We start from the raw sequence: 26184 nt of genomic DNA, 5'->3' as shown, positions 1-26184 counted from the left end.
CTGGCACACTTTCACATGTGAAAACTTTTTTAGATAATTAGTTCACTTTGCAATCAGCCTAAGCACTATAATACAGGTAAGCTCTGTGTGTGGAGTACAGTGGAGGGAGCAGGAAGAGTGAGAAGTAGAGGAGGCCGAGGAACAGGACGTGGAGGTGAAGAAGTAGGACAAAGAGGACGACAAGGACAAGGAGGAGCAAGAGGAGGATGAGGAGGGGGGGAGGAGGACGAGGAGGGGGGAGAGGAAGGGTAAGAAGAGTAAGAAATAGAATTGCTGATGACATCAGAGCTACAATAGTGGACCATGTAATCAACCATGGAGTGACCCTGAGGGAAGCTGGCCAACGGGTTCAGCCTAACTCGAGCTGCTGCACTGTAGCAAGCATCATAAGGACACTTCGAAATGAGAATCGGTTAGTACAGTCACTTTGCACTAAGACTTGTAGCACTGCCATATGCTAATGAGAAACACAACAATACCATAGATGTAAAAATACTGAAATTGTTACTTTACAGGATTGCTAGACAACCAGATGCTGGAGGCAGAGGAAGCATGTTCACTGCAGACCAAGAAACCCATATAGTCAATATGGTGATTGCAAATAGTCATATACTTGGAAATAAACACTTGTGTTTGTTTTGATGTGTGTGAATAAACACCAGTACTTGAAGTTTGGATCCCTCTATGCTTATGGATCTATGACAAAAGTATGAGCTCAAACTGACATGGCCTACCTTGTGCACAGAGAAAGCAAAAGTCAGATGTGTTTTGTATTCATACCATCAGTGTGTAGTTTGCGCATTGTGTGCTTAGTAGATGATGGCTTGTGTGTACTGTTTGATACGAAAACACCATTTTTACGAAGGTGTGAAGAGTTAATCTAGCTGTGTTCGCTTTTGCAAGAGAACTACAATGTTTTGATAATTGGGTGACAGGTTTTCTTATTTGTTTGTAGAGTTTTGCAAAAATAGCCAATAGTTACAAAAAATGTGCTTAAGCAATCAGAAAAAACTGTAAACAAAAACTAAACACACTTCAAACTGAGTCTGAAGGTTCTTTGATTGCTTCCCCTACAGAGATACAGTTTAGAGTCCAGGAAACAACATCAAGCAGTTAATTTAAATCAGATGAACTGACATTAACGATTCACCTTTCTGCAGCAGACCCCTCATGGACTTTAAAATTCATGAAATGTTCATTGGACCCGTCACTCCATAAGGACACAGAGCTGGGTGGAGGTCCAGGCTGGTTCCTGTGAATAATGATGGAGCAGTGATGTGAGTGCTGAGCTGTGACATGGAGAAGAGTCATGGACAGTTAGAGATGGTCATCTCACCTCTGAGCTTTGGTCTGGCTCTCATGTTCCCCACACAGAGTGCTTTTAGAGGGAGGGACTCCCTCCTCTCTGTCCTCACACTGATCCATGCTGCTCAATTCAGCTCACACACACTTTCTACCTTCACCTGCAGAGGAAACACAAATCATTCATGTGCACATCAACTGAAATCCTCCTTTCATCATGTGTGCTGTCCAAATATCAGCTGCTTCTTTCCTGCTTCATCTCGGTGTCAGCTGAGAGAATGACAAACCCACTATGTGTCAACATTTGATGGATGATGACACAGAAATATGAAATGATATTGACCTAAATCTGTCCTAATAATAATGAGAAGCTTTGATGAGTTGTGACTGTCTGAGGTGTTACTGGGATGTTGAAACACTGGGGCTATTTTCACTTGATAACAGAAGCTGTTTAAAGTTATTGAGTGTATTTGACAGTAAAGTGAATGTAAATGTGAGACACTGTGTGCTCACAGCTAAAGGCTGCAGTCAGCTGTGTTAGAGCCTCTTTCACACAATGATCCTTTAATAAACACTCAGAGCTCCATGTTGATGCAGCAGTCATGTGTGAGCTTTTGTGCTGACATGTTGGAAGTGTAAGTTCAGCTTTTACAGGCTTCCTGTTTCATATTACACTTCCTCCTCACAGTCGGCCTTATTTCACAGCTGCAACTAAATTTCCTGAAGAAAATCCACAGACAGGTGAAAGTGAAGCATCACTTCCTGTATGAGGAGCCAACAGTCTGTTTGCATGTTGTGTCTAAGTTACAGCTGGAATAAATAATCATTTACAAAGTGTGCTGCTCTCTCTGTAACCATCTGACCATCAACTAACTCTGTGGTGCTGCTCTCATTCACAAGGTGCTCAAATACATTTTTAGCTTGGGTCTACAGTATTATATATGTGTATGTATATGTATATGTGTGTGTATGTGTATGTGTATGTATATGTATGTATGCCTAAATTGGAATACAGCCTACAAGTACACAAACACGAACGTAGCTCAGAATGGTGGACACACTCAGCCTCGTTGGTCCAGTTGTGAGTCTGTTGCTGTGGCAGATTTGTGCTGTTTGTGCTGGAACTAAGCTGCAAACAGCTGACGTTAGCCAGGAAAACATTACACACTGACTTTAATAGAGAGACCGAAAATAAAAACACACACAGTTTGTTGTGTGAAGAAATCAAACATGTGTTTGAACATGAAACGAAAACATGAAACTGAAAAGGAACGTATAAAACATCATCGTGAAGAAAACTAAACACAAGTTCCTAAAGACAAACTGTTAAAGGAGGAAACAAAGCAAACTTACAGTTTCTTCAAACACACCAACAACGAGCTCCACTTAATGACGTTTAAGAAACAGAAAGTAAACTTTGAGCGGGAAGGAAACACAGAGAGGCGTTTCAGGACAGTAGGACCATCGAAGCAGTGTGTGCTGTGTTCAGGTTAAACTTGGAAACTCTATGATCTCTGGCAGGTTGTGATTTATTTCTGCTGGTTTCCTGTTTGAAACACAAACATCTGCCATTACTTTGTTGTTCATACCAGAGTTTCTGTTTCCAGCTCAGACGTGTTAAAGGCTGCTGCTGTGCTACATTTGTCATTTCCTGCTTTCACTACCATCCATGTCAAAGCACTGAAGTCATCTGATCACTTTAATGCAGTAAAACAGGAGCTGTAAGTCTGACATTTATTTACTGTCATTACAAACACGCACAGCTGGATTAGCTCCCAGACAAAGGGCTGAAAAACTGAAAATCATTGTTTGATTATTATTATTATTATTATACATCCTGTTTATGTGGATGCACTTTTCTATCTGTCAGTGCTGAAGCAGACGTCACTGATCACATGACTCTGAGGGATGTTTCCAGCACCTCGCTGAATCTGAGCCATGAAGATTTAAGGCGGCTCTGAAGGAAAAGCAGGTCTGAGCCTGTGTTAGCAAGCTGTACCTAATAAAGTGGCAGCAAGGACTCAGTCAGTAATGATAAGAGCCAGCAGGGGGCAGCACAGAGAGGTGAGGCGCTGTCAGAGAAGCTGACATCAGACTGGTCATATTCCATCATCTATACCTGAAATAATCATCAAACACACGGCAGAGCAGAAACATGTGGAAACATCTGCACCTTTGTTTCAGTTTGATCCCTCAGAGGTTTACCTCAGTCCTGCTCCTCTGCTTCCTGTTTACATCATGCTGTGTACTGAGAGTCATGTGGTCAAAGTGAGGCCCTGGTACTCTGACAGAGAGTGAGCACAGTTATCCTAATGTGTGACATCACCTCGAACCAGAGAGTATTCAGCTTTCTCAGCAGCCAACATCCTGTCACACTGAGCATGTGCAAACACAGCTCTGAGCTTCATCACTCACAAGCTCCACCCTCCACTTAAAAGCCCAGAACAAAGTTTGTGACCAACACAGCGCAGACAGAGGTGATGTTCACGCTCTGTTTCTGGGTGGGAAACTCACCTGTGGGTGTGGCTGTTCCTCCTCTACAATTTCTGATGTCACAGCTGCTAAATTAGACTGAACTGAAGCCAGACTCAAACAGAAACAGCCTCAAAGTCTCAGAGAGAGAGCGCTGCTCCATCTCTGGACCCAAATATATGTTCCACCACCACGCTGCAATGCATCTTGGGATAGGGTGGGCCCACCTGTCCTTCAAATCCAGGGAGAAGGAGGACACGTTTGTGGGAGCCTGGGATTCTGGACGGCCTTTGTGGCCTCGCTGTGATGTCATGGACATTCAGAGGAAGCAGAGGCTGAATTGAAACACACCTGCTGACTTCATGTGTTCTGTTCTGACAGCTGCCATGTGTCACAGCATGGATAATAAAGCCATCAAACTCCACTCAGCTCCAATAACACCATCAGTGTTTATGTCCAGAGGATTCATCAACTTTAACAATGATAGAAGCAGGAAGTGAAGATGAAGATGATCTACCACATTGACTGACACACTGCGAGCAGGTTTGCAGAGATCTGAGCAAGAGGGGCTGTTATTGTGTGTATATGGATAACAGCAAACACCTAAATACATTTTTTGCACTCAGCAATAAATTTTGTTCACTCAAATTTAGCTTTTCTTTGGTCAAAATAAGTTTCTCCTCAAAATGCAACACTTGTACATGCACATTTTTTTTCCATGCTCCAATAGCTCAGAATAGCAGCACAAAATAACGCCATACAAATGAAGTCCTCACCTCCCAGCTTCAGTCAGACTGGTTCACCTGTCCCCACACTAGTCACACCACTGGCTGAGAACATGGATAATGTGACCTGCAGCACTTTTGGTTCAGAGACAGCAAACAGTAAGACAAAGAGAGAAGAACTCAACCTGTGGGATTCACTGAAAGATGTCATATAAATCCTCAGCACCATCCACAAACATCTGCATTATTTCCAAAGAACATGGAGAATATCGGTGTATGAACACAGCAGTACTCGTGTATACTGCAAAACCTGCATTAGGAAAACACACAGAAACTCTCTTCACCTTCCAGAAAAGTGGAATGTAAGCAGATAATCATCATTTATATTCATAAATGTTGGGATTTCAGATTTCTGTCAAAGTTGTTGTGTTCATGTTTCCCTACTGTAGGGGTCTCTGCAAGCATACAGGGGTCTGGGAGGGTACAAGATGACAACTTTGGAATTCTACTAGAAACAGTCGATCATATTTGTTTGTCAAAACTCAATCCAGGGCAAACTATGCTAAATTAGCGTTTTTAGCTAACAGCTACAATAAGCATAAAAGGCACTGTACGGCTATAATTTGTTAACATGACGCTTGTTCTTATACATGTAATACATTTATTACCAACCTGAGAGTTTATCCGCTGGTCATTCGACATGACGAATGACTTCTGAATAGGGATGCACCGATACCTATACTGGTATCGGGTATCGGGGCCGATACTGTAAAATGTGTGTGTACTCATACTCGTAAAAGTTAACCGATACCATGAACCGATACTAACTTATTTCATTAATCAGAGGGTGGCTTGTCATTTCTGCTGTAGTTTTTTAGATTGGCCACTAGGGGGACATCCCGCGCTAAACAGGCAAAGGTTAGGCGAGTGAGACTGGCGGCTCCAGATAAAAAAGAGAAACTGGAGGCTGCTGTAGCTAGGCTAAACAAAATGTCAGCAGTGTGGACCGGAACAGCCAACTTTAACTCAGGTTTTGGAAAAGCGATGAAAAATGTCAAGAGAAAATCCATGGGCAGTTAAAATAACAGAGGCTCTGACTCATTTTATCCCTCTGGATGACCAGCCAATGCGGAAAACATAGGATTGCACCGTCTTCTCAGCATACTAGAGTTGCGATATGAAATTCCCAACCGCCCATACATCAGGGAGATAATGGAGCCAAAACTTTCTGAAGAGGTAAAGACAAGCAGTGTGTGCACGATGTCAGTCCTTGATTTAACGGCACAGTGGACTGATGATCCACGGGCAGATGAGGAGTTTGTTCGTCAATGCCAAATACTTTCGTTATTTTGTTTGTTTGTTTACAATATGGACACTCTGCAATAATTTAAAAGTTTATTTTACTCCAAACAGAAGTGTTTATTTATTATTCTGAAAGCTCAAGACAGTGCCAACAGTTCAGTGATATTTTGTTAAATTACAATGTGGAGACTCTGCAATAATTTAACAGAAGTGCTTATTTTTCACTTCAAATTTTTTTGTGGTCATTTTTATTAAGATTTTATTTTTTATCGGCAGAGAATAAAATAAAACCTGTCTTCCAATTCATTGCATTTGTGTGTGTGTGTGTGTGTGTGTGTAGTAGAAGTATCGTTTTTTGTACTCTGTATCGGCAAGTACTCAGATCCAAGTATCGGTATCGTATCGGTTTGATTGGTATCGTTGCATCCCTACTTCTGAAGTCTTAATTCAGCTCGAGATGTTGTAGATTCCCGTCAGTAACACTTTCGGTCCGCTAGTAAAACGTAGGCTGTGTCCCAATTCAGGGTCTGCACGCTTGAAGTACGCATTTTAAGTGTGATTACGTACGGAATACTTTTTTTTTTTTTTTTTTATTAAAGAACTTTATTTACAAACAACAGTATAACATACAAGGCACCATCATTAATCCGAATATGTAATATCCTCGGTTGAGCATTATAGCAAGAAAGGAAAAGAAAAAAACAACAACAACAAAAAAAAAAACAATAAACACAAAGCCAAAAGAGTTAGCACAAAAAGAAAGAACAGTCACTGAAGGATTTGAACCAAAGGCAAAAAATAACATGAACAACAAAGGGCAGTCATGATTATAAAATTGGGAGGTTTCTTTTTTAACATAAATTAAACTCGTTAAATAAAACAACAAGTTTATGAGCTTTCTTGTTATTCACAAGTTTCAGCGATTTAGCCCAGAGTTTAAAGTCATTCAGCCATCTGTTTATACCTGGTTTAGCTTTAAAGTATCTGCATTTGTGAATAAAAAATTTTCCCATTAACAAAAACGTCCTAATCAACAAGTCAAAATCTGCATTCTCAGCAAGTATTCCAAATTTTATTACTGTCACCGTCAAATGTGGTAACTGAATTCTCCTGGACTGTAGCCAGCTCCACATGTCAGTCCAGAAGGAGTGCACTGATTCACAGTAGAAAAACAAGTGATCCAGACTTTCAATATCATTTTCACAAAATGTGCAGGCGTTCACATCTAAGTTAAATTTCTGTCTTAAGAATTCATTGGTTGGATAAACCTCATTAATGATTTTAAAGTGAACCTCTTTTACTTTAGGGGAAAGAGGAAGTGAAATATACTTTTTTCTTATCGCCTTAACCTCCATGGTCTCAAATTCTTTAAGAATATAATTTCTTTTAACCGGATTAGGGCAAATTTCATTTATCAAAATATTCCTGATCACCTTGTTTGTAAACCTGCTGTCACCAAATTCAACTCCAGCTATGCAGAGCTGCCTCAGTCCAGGAGAAATTTTAGAGTGCACAATATCTTCTTTTATCATTGATCTCAAAGGGACTGGGATGGCTTTTATTAGGGATTTATATCTCTTAGCAGTACACCTTACATCAAATTTCTCACAAAACATCTCATGTTTTAATAAGACCCCATTCTCATCCAAAAAATGAGCTACAGCCCAAATCCCTTTAGATCTCCATTCGTCCATGTACACAGATTTCCTACACAAACGAATATACCTGTTGTTCCATATAGGGGTATTGTGAGGAGTAAAGTTATGTTTATAGATTAATTTCCAGCAGAGACGGACCTGCTGATGGAAAGCTGAGAGTTTAACAGGTAACAAACTGCAATCAAAGTCACAACGTAACAAAAAGTCTATTCCACCCATTTTGCCAAAAATTACATTGGGAATTTTTTTTCCTAATGAAAGATCTTAACCATTTCAATTTTAGTACACCATTCATAACATCAAAGTCAATGGCATTAGCCCCACCCTCTTCATAATTCTTAATCATATCATTTTTGTCCCAGTTCGAAGTGTACTTCAAATGCGTACTCCAAATGCGCCGTCGATTTCCCCAAATATCAACCGTGGTCCGGCGGTGCACGCTTCGTGGTCCCATATATCCCACAATTCATAGCGCGCAAAATACGGCAGAAGGGAGCGGCCGAAGAGTGAACTGTTAAAAGTAAGTACTGAATATGATGTCTCTTATTTATGTGTGAATGTTTAATAACGAAGAACATGAAAACATTACTGTTGGCCACATGTCGGCAAAGTTGTGTGACATTAGTGATGTTTGTACTTTCAGCGTTAACTTGGTTTTAAAGCCTCTACTTCTAAATATATATATATATATATATACATATATATATATATAGAGAGAGAGAGAGAGGGATATATATATATATATATATATATATAGATATATATAGATATAGATAGATAGATAGATAGTCGACCTTAATCTTACAGAGAATGTGATGATTTTATGCGTAATTAAAGTCAGTCATATATCCACAAACACAACAAGCTGAAAGTCAGTGATGCTGCTCTGTTTGCAGTCCTGAATATCACGGCACAAGCAGGATTCACTGCACTGTTAATGTTAGCTATGTTATATTGCTGCCTCTGTTCGGTGGTGTCGAGCCAAACGGACTTTAACGTGTGTTTGAACGAGCTGATGGTTCACTCGTTAAGCTGAAAGAAAGATGCTTTAATCACAGGAGTCACACATGTGTCCACTGGACCATCTGGAACTCTTCTTGTTTAGCACTCATAATAACACAAACACTAAATCCTCCTTCTCTTGTGCTGTTTTGTAGCAGTGTATACACCTGAGACTGTCACCTGTCTGTCTGTCCTGCACTCTCTCTCTGTTTCTTTCTCTCTGATTGTGGAATAAAAGTATGAACATGTATTTATAAGTTACACTTGTGTTTGAATCCTGCAGCTTATCACACATTTGATTTCCATGTGTGACAACTGCAAGTGTCCAGAGTGAGGACAGACTGAGGGACCCACTGCTGCACATCATCTGTGAGGCTTTGCACCCCTGATGATCCACCAGGACAAACTCTGCAGTGTGTGAGGAAGAGGAGGAGGAAGAGCCAGCAGCAGCTGACAGATGGAGAGAATAGACAGACTGTTCCCTGTTTGTGAAGGACTGCTAGAAAAGTTTAACATAACTAATTGTCTGTCCTGAATCAGTCTTATTAGGTAATGTTCAAATAATTTTATCATCCCAGTGTTTTCAGTGTGGGAGAAAGTACTCAGAGCCTTCAAGTTACACACTATGAAAGGCAGCAACAAGTTTAATATTCAGAAACCTAAAGTATGTATCAGCAGCAGAATGGAGCTGAAAATAAATGTTTGTTTCAGTTCTATGAAGCTTTGAGTATTTTGGATTAGTAGTACTGCTGTGTTTGTTGCATCATATTGCTGTAATTGTTTATATGCTTTATATATTCTGAGGTAAGTTGATCTATAGTGTTACATCATATTCTATAAGGATGTTATGTGTTTGTACACTTTCTGCCCAGTTTGACCCATTTAGCAGAAGTCAGCCTGTTTAAGGCTCTGATATCTATTCTGTATGACTTAAAGCAGTTATGACATGGTCTGATTTTCTCACCCAATAAAGGAATATTTCATATATCAGTCTATTCTTCATTCTATCAGAAACAGTTATCACAGCTCGTACATTTTCCTTTTTACACATATATGTATGCATTGAGCCAAATGTAGTAATGCTAACATATTAAACGAACAACATTTATCTCTTATATATAATATATCTATATATACACTGTCGAAGATACTTGTCTTTGAGTGAAGATTTAAGGTGATAGGACTTATAACTGGAACTTGAATCTTTGCTGAAGCTCACTATTAGACACAGAGTTCACTCACATGTGCTGTACCAGTGTACCTGCACATGTGATGTGACAATAGAAGTGATTTGATTTGAGAGTTCAAACTCACTGCTGTAATAACTTATGACTATAATATTGGCCATATCATATTTACACTGACTTTAGTCTCATGAACAACATTAGCTAATTGTTATTTCCTAGCTAATCTTAAAGGCCAACAATCATGTTTTACAGTCCTGTGGTCTCAGCCTCAGATACTTATTAAATCACACAAAGCTCATGTAGAAACAAACACACGAACAAAATATGTTTTCCTTCATTTCTGTCAAACAAAGCTGTATGAAACATTTACAGCGGTTGGTGTTATGGTTGCTAGGCAACCTGGGCAGCGCGATGGAGGCTAGACCGTCCCATTTCACAAGCCTCGCACTTCCGGCCTTAGCGGTCTTTGAGTACGCGGCCCTTGAGGATCGTTGAGGCTGCGTACTTTAAGGCTGCAGACCCTGAATTGGGATACAGCCTATCTGTACCTGTCTCCATGTTTCTGTCCCCGCCCCTTTCTTTCTGTCCCGGGTCATGTGAGCGCTGCAGTAGTATTAGGCCCACCCTCAATGCTCTCATTGGTTGAGACGCATAATGACACCCATTTCAAGCCAGCACTGATTTTGATTGATTGATTTTATTGATTAGCATTCAAATATCTCAGTGAATACAGAATACAAAATAAAGATTACCACAAAGCAAAAAATCATGAGACAAGGCTAATCAAAAGGTATTGGCTGAAGCATTTGCTTATTATGCCAACCCTTTTAACAAAAAATCTTTTGCATGCAGCTCCTGTACACAGGGCTCGAAGCAAAGAATAAAACAAAGCAAAGCAAAAACAAACAAACAAACAAACAAACTTTCCACCTTAGATAACTACATCAAAGCAAAACAATCAAGAGTTTCAGAATTATTATTTTTGCTCTTTTCATTCTTGATTAATATATTTTTCTAATACTCTATTTTTAAACATGTTTTTAAACAAGGAAAATGAACAACAACATTGATTAGCTGACCAAGATGGCGCCGGTGTACGTGGCTGCTCGTCTGTCGCTGTCAGTTTTGTTTGTTTTTATATTGCTCCTGTCGTGTGTCACTCAAGAAATCGGGTCATTACTGGTGTACGATCGCCAATTGCTTCTGAACCTCCGAAGTTCTGGACAAAATACAGCTCCATTTTCTAACGGAGGTCAGAATTCATGGTGTCCGCTGCTGTCACATATCCCAACTTGCCTATGCCGTGCAGTCATGCTACCTCCCCGGCGAAGACGTCGGGGTAGGCGCAGTGATCGGCTGGTTAAACTCAAGATCTCTTTAGCGCACCATCCCACTACCGTCAAAGGAATACAGAGATTATTTCCTGGAGTTTTTGTGCACCGACGTTTCCTGGACCCCGTGGATTCCTGCCTCATCCCCGTGGTCTGCCAGGATGACGCGCCGCTCCTCCGTGACCCCTGTCCTCCTCAGCTCAACGTGCGCCGGGCAAACCTCCGCAATCTGAGGCCGCTGTGTCGGACTCCCTGTGCCGCTGGGGCTTTTACCTCATCCCCGGCTCCTGTCAGGATTGGGCTGGTAAACGCCAGATCGCTGGTGAACAAATCTTTTATTCTGAATGAGTCATTCATCTCCTGGAAACTAGACTTCATGTGTGTCACGGAGACTTGGCTTAATACTGGTGAGTCCAGTACTTTATCTGAACTTTTACCAGCGGGTTGTTCCTATTTTAACACACCAAGGACATCAGGGAGAGGAGGAGGTACGGCGGTTGTTTTTAAAAAGGATTTTAAATGTAAACAGTGTGTTTTACAGCCCTCGTTTTCCAGCTTTGAGCTCACGTGTTTTGAAGTTAATCGCTCTAACTCTGTGCTCGTTGCTGTTATTTATCGTCCCCCTAAATACAATAAGAATTTCATAAATGACTTTTCAGAATTCCTAGCTGGGATTATGCCCAACTACGATCACGTTCTTATTGTGGGAGATTTTAATATCCATGTCTGTTGCCCTAAAAAACCTCTGGTGAAGGAGTTTTTAAGCCTCATTGACTCTTTTAATCTGGTCCAGTCCGTACCTGGTCCCACACATGAACACGGACACACACTAGACCTGGTCTTGTCACACAGTCTACCTGTGTCTAATGTGGAAGTGACTGACACTGCTTTCTCTGACCATATTGCTGTATTATTCGATGCTGTGTTTTCACGCACTACAATTGAAACCAGCGCTCCTGTTCGCCGCTGTCGGATTATTAACCCTTCCACTGCTGCCCAGTTCTCAACTGCTTTTAACCAGCTCTCTATCCCCGCCGATTGTACTCCCTTGGACACAGAGAACCTCAGCTCCTGGTTTCAACATTCTTGCCTTACTATTCTGGACTCTGTGGCACCAGTAAAAACCAGGAAGCCCAAGGCTAAAACTGATCCTTGGTTTAATGATGCCACTCGGGCTGTGAAGAGGGAGTGTCGTAGAGCTGAACGCAGATGGAAGAGGGACAAACTGCAGGTGTCTCTTCAAATCCTAAAGGACTGCTGGCGCCTCTATCAGGATACGGTCAAAGAGGCTAAAAGAAAATACTTCTCTAAGATCATTTCCTCCAACAGTCACAATCCACGTGTGTTATTTAAATCTATTGACTCAGTCTTAAATGCTCCACAAAGTGGCTGTTTGGAGGCCTCTCATAAACTATCTAATGATTTTATGTGTTTTTTCATTGAGAAGGTTGCAACCACGCGGGCTCTCATTTCGTCCCCTGAGTCTGACCCCTCTGCCTTGACCCCTTGCTCTGCTGTTTTTAACCAGCTTGAGCCTGTGTCCCTTTCTTATTTAGAGGATGTGGTCGGCCACCTGAGGCCCTCTGGTTCCCCATATGATCCTGTCCCACCACAGTTTTTTAAGGAGATTTTTCCTAGCATAGGCCAGGCTGTTCTTAGTGTTATAAACAGCAGTTTAATATCTGGTGTAGTCCCTGCTAATTTTAAGCATGCGGTAGTACAACCCTTGCTTAAGAAACCTGCCCTGGACCACACTGTATTGGCTAACTACAGACCTATCTCCAAGTTGTCTTTTATGTCTAAAATCTTAGAGAAAATTGTACACTGCCAGTTGATGGATTTTTTAAATGAGAATGGTATCCTGGAGGTCTTTCAATCAGGTTTTAAAAACTTTCATAGCACGGAGTCAGCACTCTTAAAGGTTTTTAATGATATCCTCCTTACCTGTGACTCTGGTAATCATGTTGTTCTCGTCCTCCTTGACCTAACAGCTGCCTTTGATACTGTAGACCACAACATTTTACTGTCTCGCTTGCACCATCTTGCAGGCATTCGTGGTACTGCTTTGAAATGGTTTAGGTCTTATCTTAGTGACAGAACTTTTAGTGTTAACTTTTTAGGGTATGAGTCTTCCTCTGCCACTTTTCAGTCTGGGGTCCCGCAGGGCTCAATTTTAGGGCCTCTGCTTTTTTCATTATACTTACAGCCCCTGGGAACCATCCTCAGAAGGCATGGAATATCCTTCCACTGTTACGCTGACGACTGTCAGATTTATCAGCCTCTGAAGCAGAAAGAGGCCTTCTCTATTAAACCACTTCTAGCATGTCTAGAAGACATTAAATCTTGGATGTCCCTAAACTTTCTAAGGTGTAATTCAAGCAAAACTGAGGTGATTCTGTTTGGTCCTAGTGGACCTTGCGAACCCTCTGCTATTGATTTGGGACCCCTGGCAGAGTATTTTAAATCTGTTGTTACCAACCTGGGTTTTAAGATGGACAGTGATTTTAAATTAGACAGTCAAATTAGGGCTACTGTCAAGTCCAGTTTTTATCATTTAAGGCGCTTGGCAAAAATAAGACCTCTTTTATCCAGGCCGCATCTTGAAACGGTAATCCATGCTTTTATTTCATGTCGTCTAGATTACTGTAATGCTCTGTATTGTGGAGTTAGTCAGCATCTTCTCTCTCGTCTGCAGCTGGTCCAGAATTCTGCTGCACGACTTTTAACCAAAACTCGTAAAAGAGAGCACATAACTCCCATCCTGGCTTCACTCCATTGGCTGCCTGTATATCTTAGAGTTCACTTTAAAATTCTCATGTTTGTGCTTAAATGTTTAAACGGTCTTGCCCCAACTTACCTCTCTGAGCTTCTGCATCCTTACTCACCCCCCAGGTCTCTCAGGTCAGCTGACAAGCTGCTCCTGGAGGTACCCAGGTCCAGGAGGAAGCTCAGAGGGGACAGGGCCTTCTCTATTGCTGCTCCTAACCTGTGGAACAATCTTTCCCAGCACATTGGGAGGCCCCTTCACTGTCCACTTTTAAAACACATCTTAAAACCCATTTTTACTCCTTGGCATATGACACAGTCTGACCCTGATTTTATTGATTTTATTGTTTTGAACTAATGTGCTAATTTTATTGTTTTAAATTTAATCCTCATCATCATTTTTTATGCCATTTTATTATTGTTTTTGCTATTTGTGCTAATTTTATTTATGTTAATGTCATTTTAATAATCATTTTTATATAGATATTTTATTTATTTAATATTATTATTTTTCTTATTTTTTAAATTGTTCAATGTATCATTTTGGCATGTCAAGTGTACAGCACTTTGTGTTCAGCTGGGGGCTGATCTGAAAGTGCTATATAAATAAATTGCTTGCTTGCTTGCTTTTTAAATCACTGTCATAACTATTCCACAGGTTAACTCCTCTAACAGAAACACATCTCTGCTTTATGTTTGTCCTTATCTTGTTTTTTTTTAAAGAAATCTGTTCCCCTTAAGTCATATTGACTCTCTCTGACTTTAAACAGCTGAGTACTGCGGCAAAGCAAGTTATTTTGTGCTTTACACATTATCTGTGCCATTTTATATTCGACTAAATCATAAAATTTCAGGGTATTCAGATTAATAAACAAAATGTTAGTTAGTTCTATATACTTTGATTGATTTATAATTCTTATAGCTCTTTTTTGTAACTTGAAAATAGGAAGAGTATTTGTTTTATATGCATTACCCCATATCTCCAGACAATAAGTCATATATGGAAGCAACAGAGAACAATAAAGTGTGTATAATGATTTTTTGTTCAGGACATGCTTTGTTTTGTAGAGAATAGCAATGGTTTTTGACATTTTTGTTGTCACATGATTTATATGAGACTTCCAGCTCAGCTTATCATCAATTATCGCTCCAAGACATTTATTTTCATACACTCTTTCAATTTCAATTCCATTAACCCTGATTTTAGATACATTTTTCATTTGTCTAGTGCCAAAAATAATCAATTTTGTTTTCTTTATATTTAACGATAACTTATTTACATCAAACCAGTTTTTTAATATATTTAACTCCTTTTCCACTGTTGTCAGAAGCTGTTCTAGGTTTTTACCTGAGCAATACAGAGTGGTATCATCAGCAAACAATACACATTTTAACAGTTTGGAAACACTACATATGTCATTTATATATGATATGAATAATTTAGGGCCCAGCACAGAGCCCTGAGGAACACCACACATTACCTTCAACTGATTAGATTTTACATTATTGATTTCGACATATTGATATCTGTCATCCAGGTAACTTTTCATCCACTTACATGCTATCCCTCTTATGCCATATCTCTCTAGTTTATTCATTAATATAGAATTATCAGTTGTATCAAACGCCTTTTGTAAGTCTATAAAAACACCAACAGTATATTCCTTATTATCTCTTGCATTAGATATCCCTTCTACAAGTTCCATCACTGCCATCGAAGTGGACCTTTTCACTCTAAAGCCATATTGGTTGTCACTTAGGAGATTATTCTCTATACTGTATATTTATCAAGTCTATTAACAAATAACTTTTCTAAAATTTTTGAGAACTGTGGGAGTAGTGATATTGGCCTGTAATTGGTAAACTGACATCTCTCTCCGTTTTTATGGATTGGAATAACTTTTGCTATTTTCATTTGTGAGGGAAACACACCAGTTCGAAACACTTTCACTGATCAACATCCCATCCCTCCTGTGACCCATGGCTTTTACATTCCGAGCCAGTGAGCACTTTCACAATAATCATGATTTTAAAAACTGAGTTAATGTGCGATAAAATAATCGTTGTGTTAATCAATTAATGAGTTAACGTGAGAATAACAGATAATAACACTACATATTTAGACATGTAGAGTTTATATGTGTCAGTTCCAGTTTTAGACCTCTAAAGTGCAGCTATCATATTAGGAAAATGTTAGGAATAGACAGTAACACTGAGCACACTAAGTTAAAAAATTTTATTTTACCACTTGCTGCATTCAGCAGGGTCTCCTTGTTATGTGAGTGTGCACAGATCCTGAAGCAGAAAGCCTGGGTTAACAGAGAAATGATCATCACTGTGATGATACTCATCATCACTGACTCACCAAGTGCTGCTCACAGTGGATTGTGTGATGGTTGGGGCTTTCTCTCTAATATTGGAGGCTAGAGAGGATATTAGGCCCCTTATGTCAAATTATTCATGAGCTTTTTGAGTGATAGGTTCTAATGAATTATTCATGAGCTCCGGAAGTAATAACGGAAGTAATAACGGAAGTAATTAAAAATATGATATTCATAAAAATATGATATTCATAAAAAATATGATTTTCATAAAAATTATGATATTCATAAAATTATGATATTCATCCAAAATATGCTACTTCATAGCTCCTTGCTTTTTCTCCCCTCAAAAACAACTAATTGATTATTTGGAAAGATTTATTTTATATCAAATAGCATTCTTTTATTTTTAAGCTATTAAAAAAGTTTTTACTTTTTTATGCTTAAAAAACGCCATCTACTGGTGGGTCAGCGCATGAGCGCCCAGGGGCGCGCGCCCGCGGGAGCGCGCCTCTCTCTCTCTGCATCGGGCCTGTGTGTTTCTGGGACCGTGCCTTTTGTGTGTGTGAAAACATGTTAAACCAGTATAAATGTGCTTAGTTAAACTTGTGCTTTTGTAACGTTCAGTATGGCCAGACATACAGGGTGCATGCCTTTGGGGAACACTTTATTTAATTTTATATGCATTTGTTTAATCCGAACAAGGAGATTTAAAATCAAACTCAGAATCGCAAAAAGAAAAAAGTCTCGCGATCTCCCCGAGCATAAACGCACCGCTGCTCCCAACATAAAAAACTTGCTGAAAAAACTCTTTTTCTCCAAAAAACGCACCTGAAAACCCCATAGAATTACTCGATAAAACTCTCTCCCCGCTCCCAAACCCCGATCCTTAGGAAATAAGCAGGGAGAAACTCCTGAAAAAATCCTCCGTATTTCTATCCAAAAAACCCTAGAATAACTTGTAGGGACCCCCTCGTATACCCTAACCCTTATATTCGATAACAGGGGAAATCCTGAAAAAACCCTTAGTCTTTTTTCTTCAAAAAAACCAGCCCTCTCACTAAAAATCCGCGCAGAGTCTAAGTTCTACCTCGCTCTTACTCGCACCGAAAACGCAGCCAGAGCACAGTTTTTCCTACTTGTTCGTTCCCTGGCTCAGATAGCAATGCTCCTACTCCTAGTTTCAAAATTTGCGCCTGAGACCAACTCCGCCTCCCCAGGTAAACCTTACTGCCCCGCTGCCAATCACATAACAAAGGGGCGGCTCTCATTCGCACCCTGGCTAGCCAATAGCGCTCGGCTTGGATTTACCTGTTCAGCGATAGGTTAACTTGCTCGCTCTCACTCAGGATAAATAATCTAACGTTTCAACTTAAATTTAACTGTTTTTTTCTCTCAGAAAAAACAAGCAAGCCTTCTCTTTTTCTTAAAACAACATGGCCACCAGACCTTTTTGACCGCGAGTGACCGGATGTTGTTTCCAGCCTGAGGTTGCCTGAAATGCCGTGAGGCTCGTTTGAAAGATCGCGCCCGAGACCAACTCCGCCTCCAAGGCGTGCCTACCTTTAGCTGCCACCAGTGAGATATCAGAGCCGGGCTCCACATATCCAATCAGGAGCACGAGCAAGACAGCTTTTGCAGACTCTCCAGAAATATACAAGTCCTTATCAACTGCTCTGCAACCCAGTGTTTCTGGTCCCCTCACTAACATCGCTTTTTGAGATATTTTTTATGAACCACCAAAAAAGCAGTTTTTATCCCCCCCAGTACAGAAGACTGGATCTGAGGGCAGCAGCGGGGACAAATGATTGTAATGAAGCGACGGACATTTCATGGCTGGTCTTAGATATTCGTGAGTTATTGTGTCTTATGGTGAAAAGTACATAGTTTTGCAAGAGGCATGCAAGCACTGTAGAAAAAGTAATCATAAAACTGTTTTTGTGAACACTTTGTTCCCTACGTTATGCTTTAAAAAATGTGATACATGTAATGTGATCGTCAAAGAACATGATTTTTTTTATTCTTATGCTTTTAAAGTGTGTCAGATTATCTTAAAACACTTATTTGTATGTTATAATGTTTTTCTTACACCATGTGTAATTTTTATAGAGACCTTGTTCATTGTATCAATGTGTAAATATGTATCTTTGATAAATAAATAACATATTTAATCTTGTATTTGTGTACTTTCTGGTGATTCAATAAAAGATTAGTCACATATCGCTCTGATAAACACAGATGTCTGAAAGAAATGTTTGATGGAACAAAGGAAACAAGTGTCTTGCTGCTAAACTTTTAAGTCACCATGGTTTAAATGAGAACTAGCAGCCCTATGTCTTTATGTAAAACATGAAAAACTCCATATCAGTGATATCTACAAAGGTGTACTCATTTCTTTGTTATGGTACTTTACTGTTCCAATGAAACAAAAAGAAAATCTCATTTTAAAGTACATTTTTTGGCCATCCTGACCTATTTTCAGGGTCAAGAATGTTGATGTTAGACTGTGTTTTAAATCAGGTTTTGATCTTAAACTAACTATCACAGCACTGATTTTACGTATTACAGTTGTAATCTCAATTAGAATCCCAAACTGGCTTTTCTCCAGTCAGTGTTATGGTGAAATTTAACTTGTTCTTTTGTGTAATTGCACATGGCCCACCACGGGGCCCCTTAGTAAGCTGTACAGCAGAAGTTTTCAATTCACTTTTGTCAGAAAACTTCACAGTATGAGAAGTTAAGGCACAGTTTCTCCAAATGTGTGCTTCTTTTTCAGTCAGCGTGCTTTTAGAGCATCTACATTAGCTCACGTAGTAAAAGTACAATCAGTAAGTGTACTTTAACATTTGAGATTCCGAGTGACTCTTACTTAGATCATGTGAACAATTTCATCAACCTTTTTTTGTATAATGCATCAAACCTGTTCAAATCAGTTTATTTTCAATTTATTTCAACTAATCTAGAGAGAAGGATCTCCTTTTTAGCTTCTGTGATGCATTTACTTCTCACACCTTAATCTAGATGTTAGTGTTCTCAAAGTTAACATGTCTTATGTTACCATCATGTATTTCTAAAACCCAGCCTCAGTCTATGCCCTATAGACTCTCACATGGAAACACCATTGATCTAGATATTCACAAATTTCATCATGAGATTCTTAAGGTCTTTTTGTTTTAACGTTTTACACAAAAACTTCACATTTTTATATTTTTAAATGAAACTGTCATGGAAAGATATTTTTTCTTTTGTGATGTTGCTTCAGCAATCTCAAATACTAATTATTCTGGGAATTTTTATGGTCAAACTACGTGATTTTCAAAAGGTGTGTGTGTGTGTGTGTGTGTGTGTGTGTGGAGTAAAATGACCTTCTTCTTATGATGTTGTCACCGTGAATCATTCAGGATTAACAACACAAATTGTTTCGATAGCAGAAACAATCTTATAACTTATAATTCTCACACGTTACCGCTAGTTTTACAAACACAGTCTTCTTCAGTTCTGTTTATGTAGCTTTTATGAAACTGATTTTCCATAGTACAAGTAGCATTTAAATCTTTCTTTGCTCTCCAGTATAAATGCAAGAATTTTCAGGCTTTTATTGAAACTGTCACAAATGTAACACTCAATGCCAAAAATAGGCTTGATCAATGTTTCTATGAACACTGCTTCGTATATAAACAGCTCTGAAACCCCCCTTTATTTATTTTTTTTAAAGTAGTGCAGAACAGGCTCTCTGTTACTCTCTTTATCTCTAAAAAACCCAACCAAACCGGCAATCACTTTGTAGAGGAATTTCTTTCATTTATGTATTGATCACATTGTTTATTGGTAATGCTTTTAGGTCACTGTTTTAGCACGTCTGCCCCATACTCCATTTCAAACAGTTAGATGGTGGGGGTCTGGTAAGTAAGTTGGGGGGGGGAAGCAGACAACTCCACAGGAAGAGTCTTTTTGTCTTTTCTCCACTGTAAGTGATAGCAAGGGAGTGTGAAACTTTCTTTTGGGGGAAAGATCAAAGGTGTGAAAACAGCTGTGTACTGCCTTTTGTTCCTGTAGGAGGTATTTAACTGAGAGCCTCTGCTCATCGTCTGCCCCAGCGATGGCAGTCCCTCACCAAGCTTGGTTTCTGTTCTTTGTCTTGATTAAAGAATGTTAGCTACCGCTCATCGCTTGTCTGCAGGCTTTATTAAATGGAAAACTTCCACAACAGCCTCTAAACAGTGGTTTATGGCTCTTAGATTCTTTTACCAGTCAGTGTTGTTAGCCCCAACCCCCAGGCTCCAGGTGTCTGAGCTCTAACCCTGGCTGCCAAGTGTACCCCTGAGGCCTTTGTGCCTTTTACCACCAGACTAAGTTTGTAGTCCTATCTACTAATATTATTTCATTTTTTTTTTTTATTATAGCACACGGTGCAGTTAGGTTACTACTTTGACTTTCTCATTTTGAGCACATTTCTGACCCAATACTTTATCAAACTTTTTACCTGAGTGTTTTTGACACTAGCAGCTGTACTTCTACTTAAGTAAAAATTGCCTGCACTTTTGCCACCTCAGTTGCCACTTTTCTGGAGTTTGTACAATTTTTATATTTCAACGTTTTACGTGTTATCCTTGATCACAGTTCTAAACAAGTTAACTTTCTTGACATCAAAGTAACCCAAAAAAACAACTATATGTCCAGTTATCTTTACTCCAAACCTGGTTTAAGGCTATGCTGTTGTTGTGATATGGCCATACAAATAATATTAAGTTGAATTAATCTTAAGAAAAATATGGTTGTTTCATGGCTACCTGTTCAGAGAATTTGCAGGCTTTTATGGAAACTGTCACAATGTAACACTCTCACTGTCAAAACAGGGTTGATCCATGTTTCTATGAGCACTGATTAATATATCAACAGCTCTGAAAATCATTTTTTTTAAAGTAAAGCAGAACAGGATCTCTGTGTCTTTAAAAAACCCAACCAAACTGGCAATCACCTCTAAACAAATGGAAGTAGTTTATGGCTCTTTATCACCTGCAACACCATGTAACACCTAGATGTTAGACTCTTTTACCATCACATTTTCAAGGGTTTATGTGTTATCCTTGATCACAGTTCTAAAAAAGTTAACTTTCTTGACATAAAAGTAGCCCAAAGAAGACAAATATATGTCCAGTTCTTTTTACTCCAAACCTACTGATCGGAAAACATTATGTGATGCTGGAAGTTTTCATCCTATCCACCTCCAAAACAAGTTTACCTGTAAGCCAACACATTAGACTTAAGCAAATTTGTGAAATTCCTGAACAAATATGCTTTGTGCAGTAGCAGTAGTACTAGAACTAGTACTAGTAGTCCTAGTATTGTGCAGCAACCAGGCTTCAAGAGTGATCACTATTCTGGCTTGCAAATGGTGAAAACATGTCACAGTCTTAGCTGCAAATCAGAAGTGTTGGTAAATTTAAAAAAGGAGTTTAAACTTCAGGTTTGGCATAGACACAGACTTTATTAATGCCACACTCGGGAAATTCACATGTTACACATGATTTAACTCACCTGCTAAATCCCCAGAGCAATAACCCCATCAGCATCATTAGCCTGAGTGTTGATCCTCCAGGTGAGTGAGTGGAGGTGTGTGTGTGTGTGTATTGTAGTGTATTGTGACTGCTCCATCACAATGTATAATTTGACTTGTGAGGTACACACAACAAGGCCAAGAAGAAAAAGTGAATCAGAGATACGTTACAAAATACAAAAATAAAAATAGTGGACAAATTTAAAACAAGCAAACCACCTATGCAAGAGCAACTACTAATGATTTACAAATACTTATCATAAATAACGAGATTGATTCTTGTAAAGTTTTTCCAAGAAAGTTTTATTTGATGTAAACAAACCAATACATTTGATTCAAGTAAAACAAATAATTACATTGATTCTTGTAAAGTTTTTCCAAGAAAGTTTTATTTGATGTAACGGGTTTCCAAAATTATTATATTTGATGTAATGAAACCAATAGATTTGAATGGGGTAAAACAAATAACGAGATTGATTCTTGTAAAGTTTTTCCAAGAAAGTTATATTTCATGTAACGGGTTTCCAAAAAGTTTTATTTCAAGTAAACAAACCAATACATTTGTTTGTAAAACAAATAATTACATTGATACTTGTAAAGAGTTTCCAAAAAGGTTTTGTTTAGAGGTGATTGCCAGTTTGGTTGGGTTTTTTAAAGACACAGAGATCCTGTTCTGCTTTACTTTAAAAAAAATGATTTTCAGAGCTGTTGATATATTAATCAGTGCTCATAGAAACATGGATCAACCCTGTTTTGACAGTGAGAGTGTTACATTGTGACAGTTTCCATAAAAGCCTGCAAATTCTCTGAACAGGTAGCCATGAAACAACCATATTTTTCTTAAGATTAATTCAACTTAATATTATTTGTATGGCCATATCACAACAACAGCATAGCCTTAAACCAGGTTTGGAGTAAAGATAACTGGACATATAGTTGTTTTTTTGGGTTACTTTGATGTCAAGAAAGTTAACTTGTTTAGAACTGTGATCAAGGATAACACGTAAAACGTTGAAATATAAAAATTGTACAAACTCCAGAAAAGTGGCAACTGAGGTGGCAAAAGTGCAGGCAATTTTTACTTAAGTAGAAGTACAGCTGCTAGTGTCAAAAACACTCAGGTAAAAAGTTTGATAAAGTATTGGGTCAGAAATGTGCTCAAAATGAGAAAGTGAAAGTAGTAACCTAACTGCACCGTGTGCTATAATAAAAAAAAAAAAAGAAATAATATTAGTAGATAGGACTACAAACTTAGTCTGGTGGTAAAAGGCACAAAGGCCTCAGGGGTACACTTGGCAGCCAGGGTTAGAGCTCAGACACCTGGAGCCTGGGGGTTGGGGCTAACAACACTGACTGGTAAAAGAATCTAACATCCAAGTGTTACACGGTGTTGCAGGTGATAAAGAGCCATAAACCACTGTTTAGAGGCTGTTGTGGAAGTTTTCCATTTAATAAAGCCTGCAGACAAGCGATGAGCGGTAGCTAACATTCTTTAATCAAGACAAAGAACAGAAACCAAGCTTGGTGAGGGACTGCCATCGTTGGGGGCAGACGATGAGCAGAGGCTCTCAGTTAAATACCTCCTACAGGAACAAAAGGCAGTACACAGCTGTTTTCACACCTTTGATCTTTCCCCCAAAAGAAAGTTTCACACTCCCTTGCTATCACTTACAGTGGAGAAAAGACAAAAAGACTCTTCCTGTGGAGTTGTCTGCTTCCCCCCCCCCCAACTTACTTACCAGACCCCCACCATCTAACTGTTTGAAATGGAGTATGGGGCAGACGTGCTAAAACAGTGACCTAAAAGCATTACCAATAAACAATGTGATCAATACATAAATGAAAGAAATTCCTCTACAAAGTGATTGCCGGTTTGGTTGGGTTTTTTAGAGATAAAGAGAGTAACAGAGAGCCTGTTCTGCACTACTTTAAAAAAAATAAATAAAGGGGGGTTTCAGAGCTGTTTATATACGAAGCAGTGTTCATAGAAACATTGATCAAGCCTATTTTTGGCATTGAGTGTTACATTTGTGACAGTTTCAATAAAAGCCTGAAAATTCTTGCATTTATACTGGAGAGCAAAGAAAGATTTAAATGCTACTTGTACTATGGAAAATCAGTTTCATAAAAGCTACATAAACAGAACTGAAGAAGACTGTGTTTGTAAAACTAGCGGTAACGTGTGAGAATTATAAGTTATAAGATTGTTTCTGCTATCGAAACAATTTGTGTTGTTAATCCTGAATGATTCACGGTGACAACATCATAAGAAGAAGGTCATTTTACTCCACACACACACACACACACACACACACACACCTTTTGAAAATCACGTAGTTTGACCATAAAAATTCCCAGAATAATTAGTATTTGAGATTGCTGAAGCAACATCACAAAAGAAAAAATATCTTTCCATGACAGTTTCATTTAAAAATATAAAAATGTGAAGTTTTTGTGTAAAACGTTAAAACAAAAAGACCTTAAGAATCTCATGATGAAATTTGTGAATATCTAGATCAATGGTGTTTCCATGTGAGAGTCTATAGGGCATAGACTGAGGCTGGGTTTTAGAAATACATGATGGTAACATAAGACATGTTAACTTTGAGAACACTAACATCTAGATTAAGGTGTGAGAAGTAAATGCATCACAGAAGCTAAAAAGGAGATCCTTCTCTCTAGATTAGTTGAAATAAATTGAAAATAAACTGATTTGAACAGGTTTGATGCATTATACAAAAAAAGGTTGATGAAATTGTTCACATGATCTAAGTAAGAGTCACTCGGAATCTCAAATGTTAAAGTACACTTACTGATTGTACTTTTACTACGTGAGCTAATGTAGATGCTCTAAAAGCACGCTGACTGAAAAAGAAGCACACATTTGGAGAAACTGTGCCTTAACTTCTCATACTGTGAAGTTTTCTGACAAAAGTGAATTGAAAACTTCTGCTGTACAGCTTACTAAGGGGCCCCGTGGTGGGCCATGTGCAATTACACAAAAGAACAAGTTAAATTTCACCATAACACTGACTGGAGAAAAGCCAGTTTGGGATTCTAATTGAGATTACAACTGTAATACGTAAAATCAGTGCTGTGATAGTTAGTTTAAGATCAAAACCTGATTTAAAACACAGTCTAACATCAACATTCTTGACCCTGAAAATAGGTCAGGATGGCCAAAAAATGTACTTTAAAATGAGATTTTCTTTTTGTTTCATTGGAACAGTAAAGTACCATAACAAAGAAATGAGTACACCTTTGTAGATATCACTGATATGGAGTTTTTCATGTTTTACATAAAGACATAGGGCTGCTAGTTCTCATTTAAACCATGGTGACTTAAAAGTTTAGCAGCAAGACACTTGTTTCCTTTGTTCCATCAAACATTTCTTTCAGACATCTGTGTTTATCAGAGCGATATGTGACTAATCTTTTATTGAATCACCAGAAAGTACACAAATACAAGATTAAATATGTTATTTATTTATCAAAGATACATATTTACACATTGATACAATGAACAAGGTCTCTATAAAAATTACACATGGTGTAAGAAAAACATTATAACATACAAATAAGTGTTTTAAGATAATCTGACACACTTTAAAAGCATAAGAATAAAAAAAATCATGTTCTTTGACGATCACATTACATGTATCACATTTTTTAAAGCATAACGTAGGGAACAAAGTGTTCACAAAAACAGTTTTATGATTACTTTTTCTACAGTGCTTGCATGCCTCTTGCAAAACTATGTACTTTTCACCATAAGACACAATAACTCACGAATATCTAAGACCAGCCATGAAATGTCCGTCGCTTCATTACAATCATTTGTCCCCGCTGCTGCCCTCAGATCCAGTCTTCTGTACTGGGGGGGATAAAAACTGCTTTTTTGGTGGTTCATAAAAAATATCTCAAAAAGCGATGTTAGTGAGGGGACCAGAAACACTGGGTTGCAGAGCAGTTGATAAGGACTTGTATATTTCTGGAGAGTCTGCAAAAGCTGTCTTGCTCGTGCTCCTGATTGGATATGTGGAGCCCGGCTCTGATATCTCACTGGTGGCAGCTAAAGGTAGGCACGCCTTGGAGGCGGAGTTGGTCTCGGGCGCGATCTTTCAAACGAGCCTCACGGCATTTCAGGCAACCTCAGGCTGGAAACAACATCCGGTCACTCGCGGTCAAAAAGGTCTGGTGGCCATGTTGTTTTAAGAAAAAGAGAAGGCTTGCTTGTTTTTTCTGAGAGAAAAAAACAGTTAAATTTAAGTTGAAACGTTAGATTATTTATCCTGAGTGAGAGCGAGCAAGTTAACCTATCGCTGAACAGGTAAATCCAAGCCGAGCGCTATTGGCTAGCCAGGGTGCGAATGAGAGCCGCCCCTTTGTTATGTGATTGGCAGCGGGGCAGTAAGGTTTACCTGGGGAGGCGGAGTTGGTCTCAGGCGCAAATTTTGAAACTAGGAGTAGGAGCATTGCTATCTGAGCCAGGGAACGAACAAGTAGGAAAAACTGTGCTCTGGCTGCGTTTTCGGTGCGAGTAAGAGCGAGGTAGAACTTA

At 38.9% G+C, this 26184-nt stretch overlaps 1 protein-coding gene and 1 pseudogene across 1 annotated transcript in view; one reads left to right on the top strand and one right to left on the bottom strand.

Annotated features, from left to right (window-relative positions):
* Positions 1 to 2678, bottom strand: part of LOC134620307 (NLR family CARD domain-containing protein 3-like) — a 31873-nt pseudogene extending 29195 nt beyond the window's left edge.
* The window catches only part of LOC134624179 (NACHT, LRR and PYD domains-containing protein 12-like), a 463420-nt gene that overhangs the window by 430134 nt on the left and 7102 nt on the right, over positions 1 to 26184 (top strand). The gene's annotated exons all lie outside the window — the stretch shown is intronic.

Source organism: Pelmatolapia mariae, linkage group LG3_W (genome assembly GCF_036321145.2).
Source record: "Pelmatolapia mariae isolate MD_Pm_ZW linkage group LG3_W, Pm_UMD_F_2, whole genome shotgun sequence".
NCBI classification, from domain to species: Eukaryota; Metazoa; Chordata; class Actinopteri; order Cichliformes; family Cichlidae; genus Pelmatolapia; species Pelmatolapia mariae.
The sequence above is the reverse complement of the archived record's forward strand: the minus strand, read 5'-3'. Positions and strand labels throughout refer to the sequence as shown.